At 41.8% G+C, this 14,924-nt stretch overlaps 1 long non-coding RNA gene across 1 annotated transcript; it reads left to right on the top strand.

Annotated features, from left to right (window-relative positions):
• The first annotated feature begins 1,496 nt into the window (after nt 1-1,496).
• On the top strand, nt 1,497-9,855 carry LOC309800563. Its single transcript, XR_014293479.1, has 4 exons — nt 1,497-1,570; nt 2,026-2,056; nt 6,614-6,679; nt 9,808-9,855. It is a non-coding gene; the product is annotated as an uncharacterized lncRNA (long non-coding RNA).
• The last annotated feature ends 5,069 nt before the right edge of the window (nt 9,856-14,924 follow it).

Genomic DNA, 14,924 nt, shown 5'->3' with positions numbered 1-14,924 from the left:
TTTTCCAGATTAAGGGAATTCGGACAAGTTACTTTTAACTCTAATATTGCTTTCATCCGCTCTAAGGGGCTAAGATACTTACGGAGTTCTTTTGAAGTACCTAAGGTTAGCTCAGGCACAGAACCCTTACTTGTTTTGTGAAGTTGGTTGCATGTTCTTCCCTCAACACAGCTGTTGCCCAGATTTGGTTAATATTCCTTTTCCTCAGAAGGAGACGGTGCAGAGATAAATGTTCTAAGCTCTTGATCTCCTAAGTGGAAAAGCCAAACTGAGAACCCAGGGGTTGGTCCCAATATGGATGCTCTGGATCCCTGACCTGCACTTACAACTCAGCCAAGGGATCCTCAGTCATGGAGCAAGGGAGTCCCTGCATTCGTATCCTTGGCTGGAAGTCCTAGCATCTACAAAGGTCCAGACCTTTCCCATCAGGTGGCCTTAATGATCACAGAATCCAGGGCAGCTATGGCTGGACTTATCAGTTGACTTTGGCACAGTCATTAATGTGAAATTCACCTCAAGACCTGCATTCTCCTGGTCAGCTACAGATTCTGAGAGGTTTGAGACACCATGTACACAGTACAGGTCATATCTGTCAGTGCTGGTGTCATTGCTTAAACAAGGCCGAAAGCAGATAAGAATCAGGGAGCTATTTATTGTATTGGATAACATTACCACAAGCCATAGAATTGGTCAATTCCTGTAGCCCACACCCAAGGACTCAAAGTGGAACCTGACTGTTAGCCTGTACACTTCTCCTGCACAGCTGGGTTAGAAACAGGCTGTGCTGAGTCCGGGCTCCCTCTTCATAACAAAGTGTCCCACTTATGGAACAGCTCCCTAGAGTATGGACAGCCGCTGACTCAGTGGGCATACGTACATTGTATAGCAAACAAAGACTGGGAGAAAAATATGATACGATTGATAGTGGCTGTATCTAAAGGGTAGGATTTCAGTTTTGTCAAATCTTGTGTATTTGATTTTCTTTAAGACAAGTGATTAGTGAATAAATGTAGCATATTTTGTCTAGGATTGAATTCAGTCCTTTAATGGAGGTTGCTGTTAATCAAGTATAAAATATCATACAACAGAAGTCATGATAAATGCAGTAGCTGGCATTGTGGATGCTGGGGAAAGAGTGATCTGGGAAAAATCAAGAGACAGTGGCAATTTAGCAGAAGCTCAAAAGAGGCAGGATGGGTCATGGGTCTCTGTCATTGAAACAGAGCATGCATTTTAATGTTTACCATTTTTTAGATCGACCCTTCCCTTCTGATTAGGCTCCCTTTAGCTACAAAGCCAAAGCTCTGTTTTCATTTCCTTCCTCTTGTCCTTTACCTTCCTTCATCCCCCAAAGAGGATGGCCCAACACCAGCTCACGCCACACTTACTAACCTCCCACATCCATACACACCACCCCATGTCCTCATCGAGAAGAAAGGCCCTGAGTCATTCCTGAGCTGCATCACCAGTGTCCTGACAGTTACTCTGTGTCCCTCCAGCTCTCCCTGATGATGTGGCGGTAGACCTGCACCGTGATAGGACAGAAGAAAAGCCTCCGAGGATCATCAAGGTAAGCTGGATTTTTTCTGGTCTGAGATCGAAATATTGCTTTATTTCTCTTTCAATAGATTTAAGTTATGAATATTTGAGGGTATTCCTTCCAGATACATACAATTCCCTTGGTTGGGAGAATGTGGAGTGAGAGTCTATTACCAACTCATGGTGCCTGATTCCTCAGGACATTAAAATTGACAGCATCCATTACAGCCTGTAGAGTATGGAGCTCTCTCTCCTGGAGCGATTTTTCCTCTAGGCAGAGAATTCTGTAATTTCCAACCTAAATGGACTTGGAAGTTCCATCCTCCTAGAAAAGTTCTTGCCTTTCAGCCTGAGTAGGTTTGCTCTGATAACCCTTGCTGGGTTCCCTGGACCACTGTTTCTTATGAGGTTTTCTACTGTCAGCAAATGAACAAAAGACCTGAGCATCACTGTGATCTTATCCTCATAGTGTTTTCTCTTCTGTAGTTGCAGGTGGCCTTCACAGAACGTGAAAACGGTATGTATTCTGGAATCAGTCACTTGGGGAGGAAGAACTTTGAAGATGAGAAAGTGGGACATTCTTGCTGGTTTTAGTGTAGAGGGCAAACTGATTCCAAATTTGTGCTGGGAATGAGAGTAGGGGTCCTGGTGATAGAAAGAGATTTACAAGTAATGTGACCAGTTACTATAGTCCCAGGAAGAAGCTGTATTACGGTTAGGTGGTGTAAGTTTGTGTGCATGAGACTGGGTGTGTCTGTATGTGAAATGAGTGGGATGACTCTGTGTGTGTATGTGAACATTTTGTGTTGTGTTTCCCTTGACTTATGTTCCCATAAACATCACTGTTCCTTGTGCCATCTTTCTAAAAAATTTTCCCATCAACTCTGCATCATGAATGGGTATGGATATAAAAGTAAATAAACTGTACACTTTCAGGGTGTTCATTGATTTTATACCAAGTGAGCCTCATTTAACCTGGAAAACAAATCCTATCACCAACCAGGCAAATGTTTACTGGATTCTTTTTTTTTTTCTTTTGGCTGTGTTGGGTCTTCGTTGCACTGTGCGGGCTTCTCATTTCGGTGGCTACTGTTGTTCCAGACCACGGGCTCTAAGTGCATGGGCTACAAAATTTGTGGCACGTGGGCTCAGTAGTTGTGATTTTCAGGGTCTAGAGCACAGGCTTAGTAGTTGTGGTGCACGGGTTTAGTTGCTCCATGGCTGGATTCTTAGTGAACAAAACTGGGTTTCAGCATGCCTACTACTGGGCCAATTACAACTTCATTTAATAAGAAATCTCATCTCTTAGTACGTCTCATAACATTCTGAATGGTTATGATACATCTCTCTGCCACTTCCCTCATTCTAACTGTTTCCTATTAGAGCCTCAGGAGGAGTCCTCCCCCCTTACCTGAAGCACCTAGTGCTAGGCAGGACTCCTTCTTTTTGCAGGGAGCCCATGATTGTACCCACATGCCACACCCAGTTCTGGAGGAGTCCGAGAAAGAAGGAGCCTCCAGGAGTAGATGGAGGAAATTCACTCCACCTTTCTCCTTTGAGGCTAATATTCACTATCGGATTCTCTGCTAAGGAAACGCAATGTCCTTCTCCTGTAGAAAGCCTGTCTTCCATCACTTGTGCCGGCCCTGTTTCTGTGTGCTGGGCAAGAAACACTGCATACAGTGAAGACAGAACCAAGATATCTACCCCAAGGATTGAGCACAGGGTGGGCACTGGCTCCCTTCCCAGGAGGGAGGACAGGAGGTTGTGCTTTGCAAGGTGGGACAGAGAAATCAAGCAGTGTGACAAGAGGATCTCCACTCATGTTGCTGTGCAAACTGCCAGATGATGTATGTTCTTGGTATTTTCTGAAGGCTTTTGCAAGCAAACAAGTCTGAGAGTAAAGTCAATTAAAACATGGAAAGTTATACTTAAAATTTTTTTTCGATAGTGAGTCCTTTGAGAAATACATACTTTAATAGAATATGATTGCCTTATATGTGTCAATATTTTCCCCACCAAAGAAAAAACTGAAAATGCTTGATTGTAAAATGTCACTTGTTTAACCATGAGACTGTCTATGAGTAAAGTTGTTCTAGAAATCGTCAATCCCTAGGTCGTAGTTACCTGATGGTGCTGAGGGGAACCCTGGTGTGCGATTCAGTGCCTGCTACTCACAGGGAGGCTCTTAAGAACTCAGAGACCCGCCCAGTGGACCCCACGTGTGAGGACAGGATTGCCGCCTCGGGCTGCACTTGAAGAGGGAAATGCTTTAGAGAAGTGGAAGGAGATACTTTAAGGACACCTGAGCCATGGGGAGTCAGGTGTGGTTGGTTTAGAGATCAAGGAAAAGTGTACACCAGAGCACAGCCTGGGCCACACTTAGGATGCTATTGGCACTTCTGGTTGAATGGGGAAGAGAAAGGATATCCCCCTCCTGCTGGAGTGAACTGTGGAGAGATGTCTTCTTTAAAGCCTGGGGAGAGGAGCTTCTCTCCCATTATCTCCTGATACCTGTGTACATTCGAGACCCTTCCTCCTTTCTTCTTTCCCTCTGTTGACTCCCTTTCCTTATTTTTCTTCTTTTTTCCCCTTTTTCCACTTGGTATTTATTTTACATATGTATATTTTATTGTTGTAAAAGTACACATACGATGAAATCCAACGTCTTAACAAGTTTTGAAATGTCCAGTCAGTCCTGTTGACTACATGCACCTTGTTGTACAGCATGTGTCTAGAACTTTTCCATTTTGAAATAACACATTCTAACCATTGAACAGAGACTCCCCATGTCAACCTCCTGCCAGCTCTTGGAACCACCCTTCTACACTCTGCTTCTAAGAGTTTTCTTTCAGTTTTTGACCTTCCGTGACTGGCTTATTTCACTCTTACAAATGTCCTCCAAGTTCTTCCGTGTTGCTGCAAATAGCAGGATTTCCTTCTTTTTCAAAGACTGAATGGCATTCCACTCTATGTATACACCACATTTTCTTTATTAATTCATCTTCCCATGGACACTAGGCAGTTTTCCTATGTTGTGTATTGTGTATAATGCTGCCATGGACATGAGATTGTAGATATCTCTTGGATATTCTTGTTTTATCTCCTTTGTATATAAACCTAAATGAGTGACTGCTGGATTTTATGAGAGTTCTCTTAATAATTTTTGGGTGACATCCATTCTGTTTTCCATAATGGCTACACCATTTTACATTACTACAGGGTACAAAACAGGGTACAGGAGTTCCACTTCTTCACATCTCTGCCAGCATCCATTAATTTTCTTTCTTTCTTTTTTTTTTTTTTTTTTTTTTTTTGCAGTACATGTGTCTCTCATTGTTGTGGGCTCTCCCGTTGCGGAGCGCAGGCTCCAAACACACAGGCTCAGCGGCCATGGCTCATGGGACAAGCTGCTCAGCGGCATGTGGGATCCTCCCAGACCTGGGCACGAACATGTGTCCCCTGCATCGGCAGGCGGACTCTCATCCACTGTGCCAGCAGGGAAGCCCTAATTGCCTTTTTATAATACACAACCTAACAGGTGTGAGTGATATCTCCTTGTGGCTTGATTTCCATTTCCCTGATGCTTAGCGAGGTTGAGCAAATTTTCATATGTAGATTGACCACTTGTATGTCTTTATGGAGAAATGTCTAGTGAAGCTTTTTACCCATTTTGAAACTCAGTTATTTGCCCGCTGTTTTTTTGAAATTGACTTGTAGTAGTTTCTTATATATTCTGGATATTGGTCCCTTATTCAGATACAAGGTTTACACATATTTCCTCCCATCCTATAGGTTGCCTTTTCATTCTGTTGATTATTGAAGAGACTATCCTTTCTTCACTTGGTAATCTTAGAACCTTGGCAAAGATCAGTTGGCCGTATATATGTGCGTTTATTTGGGGTCTCTCTATTATATTTCATTGGTCTATATCACTATCTTGATCCCAGTAGCAGACTGTTTTGACTACTGTGGCATTGTTATGTGTTTTGAGTTCAGGAAGTGTTAATCTCCATCATTGCTGTTTTCTCTCAAGATTGTTTTATCTACTTGGGGGGTTCCATATGTATTTTAGAATTCTGTCCACTTCTATAATAATGACATGGAATTTTCTGGGTTGTTGTGATATATGTGTACATCACTTTATGTAGTATAGAAATGCCAACAGTATTTAATAATCCAGTCTATGAACATGGTATGTCATTCCAATTACTTGTCTCTTCTTTAATTTCTTTCTAGAGTGTCCTGTAGTTTTCAGTATACAAATTTTCACCTCCTACGGGGCCTTTTCCACTGCCTGCCTCAGGCCTTCTAGAGTCAGGATTGAGAAGGATGGACTCATGGAGAGAGTGAAATCCCTCCCTCCCCCTGCACCTACTCTCTGATAATGTCTAATACAGGTGTACTGGGCCATGCCCTTCACCTCTGTCTACAAGTGGGCCCCTTGCTGGGAATTCCTCTTGGATCTGAGTGTTGACTGTACTATTTCAGTGTCCACAAGGACCCTCCCAATGCCTGGCGTGGGTTCAAGAGCCCAAGATATACCTACATACGAAGGATCAGATCAGGCCATCAAATTTTCTGCAGTAAAGAACAACCAGGGGAAGGGTGGCTGGTTGCCTCTTTCTCATCTTTGGATTTCTTACAGCTGAGCTTTCCAGTGTGGTAGTCACGAACCAAATGTGTCTATTTATAATTAATTTAGTTCAAAGAATAATTAACTCATTCTATTAAAAAATGCAAAAAACACACAATTGCTTGGTCACACTAGCCATGTTTGAAGTGTGTCTGTACCATCTGGAATTTCAGGTTGGTAAGGTTGACGGTGAAAGCTATAAATGGGTCTATAGAAGTGAGAGGTCGAAAGGTGATTTTCTCAGCATCTCTCCCTCATTTGAAATTTTCAACTGTGATCAATATCTTATTGAAGGACTCTGTCTGCACAGAGCACAGATGAGGTCTGAGAACCTGGAGGGAAGACCAGGGTGATGCTGTGTGAGCCAGCAAGTCGAGTAGGAGAAATGGGTGGGTCAACTTGTATAATAACTTTATGCTCATGGTTGTGTTTGTACAGAATGGATCTTGGAGAGCATACATAGCACTGATGCTGATGACGATTCACATAGCGAACAACTCTCAGGTAGGATATAAAGCGAAACAATTCCTAGAACACTTGGGTTCCACCCGGTTCTTTAGAAACTAAGGAAGGTGAATATGAAATAAGGGAGAAGAAGAAAATATGTGTAGGATTCTGATTTGCTCTTTCCAAATTTTAATGATATAATAGAGTTATTGTGTCCATGTCCTTTGACTGTACTGTGCTTATAGTCATCTTTTCTTGCTTTGCCATTCAGAAATTTTCTTTCTCACAAGACTATTCTTTCATTGCTTTTTCACTGTCAAAGATGAAAGGTTCGTTTCTGTTTGGTACCTGTAGAGTATTTTGCACCAGGATTTTGGTTTCCGTTTTACATTCACGTATGATGGCCATATCCTAGTGGGAACAAAAGTCTCATAGTCACATGACACTAGAGAATAAATTCTTATAGTGAGTGTCAGGTGGTTGATGAGACTTGAACTCTCTCCCTCTACACGTTCAGGATTTGTAGCTTCATCTTACTTTTGTCCTCACTGTTTATTCCTCATGGAATGCGCGCTCCCAGAGGTGGATGAGTCACAGAACACATACTTTGGAATCAATGCGTGTGCTCAGTCTCCTCATTTCAGCCTCAGCACCTCCCAAGGCTGATGTGCAGACATTTTTCCATTTGAGAGGCCTCCACGTCCAGCTGATCCTAAAGACCCTTCATGGCTGGCAGGCATTCTAGAGGACTCTGTGAAGGGGTTGCTGGGCTTGCTATACACACTGGCTCTCACAGACCTGCAAACCTGGTCTCCTGAAATTCACCAGGCCCAGGAGAGAGACTCAGGGCAGCAGGACCCAGGGTCACTGCTCTTCTTGCAACCCACTGCTCCATCCGGACAGCCCTGCCCCTGCTCCCCACACCCCAGTCCTGCCTACGCTCTGACCTTACCTCAGGCCTGCCTTGGTCTTATCCTTCCCAGTTCTTCCAAGGCTTGTGTAAACCCTGGCAGGTGCTGTGTGTTTAGGAGGCTTCCCCTGCTGTAGAACTTTTGTTTCAGTATTCCAGACTAAGGGAATTGGTTCAAGTTACTTTTAACTCTAATATTGCTTTCATCCTCTCTAAGGGGCTAAGAGACTTATGGAGTTGTTTTGAAGTACCTAAGGTTAGCTCTGGCACAGGACCCTTACTTGTTTTGTGAAGTTGGTTGCATATCTAGGCTATTGTGGAGAATGCTGCAATGAACTTAAGTTCATCTCATTGTGATACTGATTTAATTTCCTTTGGATATATACCCAGAACTGTGATTGCTGAATCATATGATATTTCTGTTTATAATTTTATAAGGAACCCCCGTACTGTTTTTCATAAGAGCTGCACTATTTTACATTCCCACCAGCAGTGTACAAAGTTTCCAATTCCCTACATCTTTGCCTTAAGCTGTTAATTTTTTTCTTTATAATACACAGCCTAACAGGTGTGAGGTGTTCATTTTCCTTGCCCTGATGATTAGTGAGGCTGTGAACCTTTTCCTATATTTGTTAGCCATTTGTATGTCTTTTTCAGGAAATGTCTTATTTAAGTCTTTGCACATTTCTGAACCCAGTTATTTGCCCTTTTTAATTTTTTAATGTATTTTGCATTTGAATTGTAGTGTTTTTCTTAGATGTTTTGGACATTTGCTCCTTTTCTGATATATGTTTGTAATCTTTCTGTAAGTTATATTTTCATCCTATTGACTGTTGAAAAAACTATACTTTCCCTATTTGTTGTCTTAGAAGCTTGGTGAATTTCATTTGGCCATGTATCTATGAGTTTTCTTGGGGGTTATTTATTCTGGTCTTTAGGCCTATGTATCTGTTTCTATGTCCATACTGTACAGTTTTGATTCCTGTGGCTTTGTAATGTGTTTTGAAGTCAGGAAGTGAGAAGCCTCCATCTATGTTCTTTGTTCTCAGGATTGTTTTGTCTGTTAGGAGTCCTTAGTGGTTCCATATGTATTTTAGGATTTTTTTTCTTTTACTTTGAAAATGACATTGGGATTTTTATATGTATTACAATGAATTACTACTTACCTTCGTGTAGTGTAGAAATGTCAACAATAATATGTCTCCAGTCTATGAATATGCTATGTCATTTCAATTATTTTTTCCCTGTTTAATTCTTTCAGCAGTGGTTTATAGTTTTCAGTGTACAGGCCATTTACCTTCTAAGGGCATTTTGTCCCTTCCTTCCCTGGATTTTTCAGAGGCAGTGGTGAGAAGGATGGCCTCATGATGTGAGTGAATGTCCCTCCCTCCCTTCTGCACCTGCTCGCTGATTATGTCTAGCACAGGTGCACTGGGCCATGCTCATTACCTCTCCCCTCAAGTGGAACACCTGTCGGGAATTCCTCTAGGATCTGGGAGTTGACATTACTGTTTCAGTGTCCCCAAGGTCTCATGAGTGCCTGGCAAGTGTGCATGAGCCTAGGAAGCACCTACAAAGGAATCATCAAATGTGGCCAGCAAACTGCCCTGCAGAAGGTGTTGGGCTGCACCTCTCATGCCTGCAAGCCCTGTACTTGCTCAGCCTCAGGGCTAAGGAAAGAGCCCGGAGTCAGGGACAGAGACATTCATGGTTTAATAGATGGGAGATCTTTCACGTCTTAAGCAAAGTGGTCCTGGAGAGACATCCCACTGTAGATAGGCGATGGCAGGCAGAACGCAGCAGCAGCAGTAGCAGCATTCTTCTCTCTGGGCGGAATAGGCACGCTACCAGTTAGAGGGGGAATTGACAGCAGATGGGCTCATCGGTTACCAGGGAAACCTGCAGAGGGACACATCCCTCTTACCCCTTTGGCTAAGTACCTTCACGGGGCAGAGGTTTTACCTTCATTAAACCATCAGCAAATAGTCAACTTTAATTGATACAACATACAGAGGTGAATAAACAGGGGAGTGGTGGTAACATTCTCCATATATTATATATATATATATACATTTATATGGAGAGAGAGAGAGGGATGTGTATTACAATGTGGTAGCCACTAGCTAGATGTGCCTGTTACAATTTATTTAATTCAGTCAATGATTATCTTAGTGTATTAAAATAAAACAAAATAAAATAACCAATTACTCAGTCACATTAGTCACATTTTAAATGTATCCATAAGACTTGTACATTCGTATTCGTGTTTCTACAGAATCGACTCTGGATAGCATTTGTGGCTGTGATGAGGAAAAGGATACAGGTAGGAACAACACTTAGGTAGGATCTAATGGCAGAGGGTTCCTGGAACTTTAGGGTTAAATCTCCTCCTTTGGAGACTGAGGAAAGTGGATATGAAATCAGAAAGAAGAATGAAATATGTGTAGAGTTCTGACTTTTTTTTCATATTTTAATGATACAATAGAGAGAAATTGTGTCCTTAGACATGACTGTGCTCTACAATCACCTTTTCTTGATTTGCTCATCAAAACTGATCTTTTGCACATGAGCTGCTCTTTCTTGTGCTTGTCACTGCCTAATATGGAAGTTTGTGTTCTGGTTAGCACATGTAGGGTATTGTGTAAGGTTAGAGACAGGCTGTGCTCAGTCTGGGCTCCGTCTTCATAACGAAGTGTCCCACTTATGGAACAGCTCCCTAGAGTACGGACAGCCCCTGACTCAGTGGGCATACGTACATTGTATTGAAAACAAAGACTGGGAGAAAAATATGATAGGATTGATAGTGGTTGTATCTAAATGGTAGGATTTCAGTTTTGTCAAATCTTGTGTATTTGATTTTCTTTAAGACAAGAGATTAGTGAATAAATATAGCATATTTTGTCTAGGATTGTATTCACTCCTTTAATAGAGGTTGCTGTTAATCAAGTATATAATATACAACAGAAGACATGATAAATGCAGTAGCTGGCATTGTGGATGCTGGGGGAAGAGTGATCTGGGAAAAATCAAGCGACAGTGGCAATTTAGCAGAAGCTCAAAAGAGGCAGGATGGGTCATGTGTCTCTGTAATTGAAACACAGCATGCATTTTAGTGTTTACAATTTCTTAGATCGACCCTTCCCTTCTGATTAGGATTCCCTTAGCTTCAAAGCCAAATCTCTGTTTTCATTTCCTTCCTCTTGTCCTTTGCCTTCCTTCTTCCCCAAAGGGGATGGCCCATCACCAGCTCAGCGCACACTTACTAACCTCCCACATCCATACACACCACCCCATGTCCTCTCGAGAAGAAAGACCCTGAGTAATTCCTGAGCAGCATCACCAGTGTCCTGACAGTTACTCTCTGTCCCTCCAGCTCTCCCTGAGGATGTGGCGGATGACATGCACCGTGATAGGACAGAAGAAAAGCCTCCGTGTATCCCCAAGGTAAGCTGGATTTCTTCTGGTCTGAGATAGAAATATGGCTTTATTTCTCTTTCAATAGAATTAAGTTATGAATATTTGAGGGTATTCATTCCAGATACATACAATTCCCTTGATTGGGAGAATGTGGAGTGAGAGTCTATTACCAACTCATGGTGCCTGATTCCACAGGACATTAAAATTGACAGCATCCATTACAGCCTGTAGAGTACAGAGCTCTCTCTCCTGCAGCGATTTTTCCTCTAGGCAAAGAATTCTGTAATTTCCAACCTAAATGGACTTGGAAGTTCCATCCTCCTAGAAAAGTTCTTGCCTTTCAGCCTGAGTAGGTTTGCTCTGATAACCCTTGCTGGGTCCCCTGGACCACTGTTTCTTATCAGGTTTTCTACTGTCAGCAAATGAACAAAAGACCTGAGCATCACTGTGATCTTATCCTCATAGTGTTTTCTCTTCTGTAATTGCAGGTGACCTTCCCAGAACGTGAAAACGGTATGTATTCTGGAATCAGTCACTTGGGGAGGAAGAACTTTGAAGATGAGAAAGTGGGACATTCTTGCTGGTTTTAGTGTAGAGGGCAAACTGATTCCAAATTTGTGCTGGGAATGAGAGTAGGGTCCCTGGTGATAGAAAGTGATTTACAAGTAATGTGACCAATTACTATAGTCCCAGGAAGAATCTGCATTACGGTTAGGTGGTGTAGGTTCGTGTGCATGAGACTGGGTGTGTCTGTATGTGAAATGAGTGGGATGATTCTGTGTGTGTATGTGAACTTTTGGTGTTATGTTTCCCTTGATTTATGTTCCCCTAAACATCACTGTTACTGGTGCCAACTTTCTAGAAAATATTCCCATCACCACTGCATCATGAATGGGTATGGATATAAAAGTAAATAAACTGTACACTTTCAGTGTGTGCATTGATTTTATACCAAGTGAGCCTCATTTAACCTGGAAAACAAATCCTATCACCACCCAGGCAAATGTTTACTGGATTCTTTTTTTTTTTTTTTTGGCTGTGTTGGCTCTTTGTTGCAGTGCACGGGCTTCTCATTTCGGTGGCTTCTCTTGTTCCAGAGCACGGGCTCTAGGTTCATGGGCTTCAATAGTTGTGGCACGTGGGCTCAGTAGTTGTGATTTGCGGGCTCTAGAGCACAGGCTTTGTAGTTGTGGTGCACGGACTTAGTTGCTCCATGGCTGGATTCTTAATGAACACAACTGGGTTTCAGCATCTCTACTACTGGGTCAATTACAACTTCATTTAATAAGAAATCTCATTTCTTAGTAGGTCTCATAGCATTCTGAATGGTTATGATACATCTCTCTGCCACTTCCCTCATTGTGTTTCCTATTAGAGCCTCGGGATGAGTCCTCCCCCCTTCCCTGAAGCACCTAGTGCTAGGCAGGCCTCCTTCCTTTTGCAGGGAGCCCATGCTTGTACCCACATGCCACACCCAGTTCTGGAGGAGTCCGAGAAAGAAGGAGCCTCCAGGAGTAGATGGAGGAAATTCACTCCACCTTTCTCCTTGGAGGCTAATATTCACTATCGGATTCTGTGCTAAGGAAACGAAATGTCCTTCTCCTGTGGAAAGTTTGTCTTCCATCACTTGTGCCGACTCTGTTTCTGTGTGCTGGGCAAGAAACACTGCATACAGTGAAGACAGACCCAAGAGATCTACCCCAGGTATTGATCTCAGGGTGGGCACTGGCTCTGTCTGTCCTGTCCGTGATCCATCATTCATCATGGTTGTGACTCTTGGACAGACACTTATCTCTCTAAATTTCCACACCCTCCACCATAACATATGGGTTACAGCCCCCACTTTGCCCTCCCCTTCACCCCCAACAGGGCTGGGTGTCAGACATGATAATGGATATTCTCCATGAGCTGTAAAGCATTGTTCCCATGAAAAAGCTGAAGAGTAAGCTTGAATCCCCCTTTACTTGGAGCCGTCAAATCCCTTCTCTCCTGTCAACAGCTACGAAATATCCAGCTTCTTCATGCCATCATTCAGGATTGAACACTTATAGAGCATTTGTGAAGCACCGGTCCTTTATTTTTCAAACATTTTACCTGTATTCAATCATTTTTGGCCACATGACATAATGCTAAAAGTAGGCCATATTAACATTTCTACATCTCAGAACAGGGAACTGAGGCAAAGAGGGATCTACATATCATTCCCAAGCACATGCTTCTTCCAAACGGGATTTGAATCCAGTCCATCAGTCATGGTCCCAATGGTTTGCTGAGTTTCTAGACATTCTCAGTTAAATAAAGATATTTGCCCACAAAACATGTCTGTTGGGTGTTTGCACTGCATACCAAACTGCAATATCTTCCTAAGTCCAACTTTGTTTCAGGAGGCTCTGCTGGGCAGCTGGTGAGGAAAGGGACCAAAGGATTGAACTGTGAATAAATTATTGCTAATTTCCCCATTGTCTTCTGCCAGCAAGATGTCAATAATTGTCTCTATTGTAATGCATTTCCCAGGATGCTGCTCCCAGAATGCCAGAAGAAGAAACACTCATGAGAGGTCAAGAATATCAATCCCAGGCTGGCTGAAAAAGTTCCGCATCTGGCCACATTTTAGGGGGCACCCTATAAATGACCCAGCTGAAGGTACTGTGGAAAATTTTTCATTAGGTTCACTCAAGAATAATTATTCTAGTTGATTCAGTGCCTCATATTGAAGAAAAAGCTATGAAATATTAAGCAGTATTCTTCTTTTATTCCATGTGTTCAAATTGAAACTTACTAAGCCAGCTGGTACTGTTTTAACCATGGAAGTAAACATACATTTAAAATTCAACATTTGGTTCATGTTTAAGAGTGAAGATGGTCTCTAGTTACGGTTTAGACTTTAGCTGATTTTTGAACGTTAGCAACAACTCATCCCTCCCTGAAACCATGTTTTGAGATTTCTTTAAATTATTAGACATTATTTAGAACAGGATTATATTGACATAAAAGTTGTACATGCAGTACAGAAAATTCCTGTATCCTATCACTCCAGTTTCAGCTATTAATAATATATAGCATAGGTGAAGTACATTTGTTACAATTAGTGAAACAATGTAAGTATATTTTTACTAATGAAAAGTCCCTAGTTCACCTCAGAGTCACACCTTGTGTTGTTATAGTCAATGATATTTGAAATATGTACAATATTATTTGTCACCATTATGGTGCCATACAGAAATGTGTACACTAATGTTCATAGTAGCATTATTCTTAGTAGCCAAAAGATACAAACAATCCAAAGTCCATGAGGTGATGAATGGATAAATAAAATGTGATATATACACAGAATGGAATAATTTTCAACCATAAAAAGGAATTAAAGATTGACTTATGCTACAAAATGAATGATCCAAATAATATAAAAAATATTTTATTGTTAGTGAAATTAGGCAGGCACAGAAAGACAAATATTATATGATTCCACTATTATGAGGTACCTAGTGTAGGCAAACTCACAGACACCGGAAGTAGAAATTACCAAGGTCAGGAGGCAGGAGTAAGGTGGATTATGATTTAATGGGTACAGAGGTTACGTTGAATTAATGAAAAAGATTAAGATGTAGATTGTGTTGATGGCTACACAGCATTGTGAAAGTAAGAAATGCTAGTGAACTGTCTACTTAAAAATTATGAAAAGCATAAATATGTATATTTCATCACAATAAAATAAGTCAAAAATCCAACAGAATGGACGATGAATGAAGGAGCGACAGATTTGATTAGAAGGAAGCTGAAAGAGTCTTGTAACATTTCAAGAAGAAGGGGGATTTGGAGGGACTTTGAAATGGGCAGAGGGGCCGTGGGACTCTATACTGAAACATAGTGCAATGTTAGTGTTTAAGCTTTTTCAGACTGACACTTTCAAATTGATTAGGTTCCCTACAGCTAGAAAGCTAAAGGTTCTCTTCCTCATTTCTGAAATGTTCCTCC

The sequence above is a fragment of the Mesoplodon mirus genome, assembly GCF_964341445.2.
Source record: "Mesoplodon mirus genome assembly, chromosome: 3".
Taxonomy (NCBI): Eukaryota; Metazoa; Chordata; class Mammalia; order Artiodactyla; family Ziphiidae; genus Mesoplodon; species Mesoplodon mirus.
Note: the sequence above shows the minus strand (reverse complement) of the source record. Positions and strands in the feature narration are given on the sequence as shown.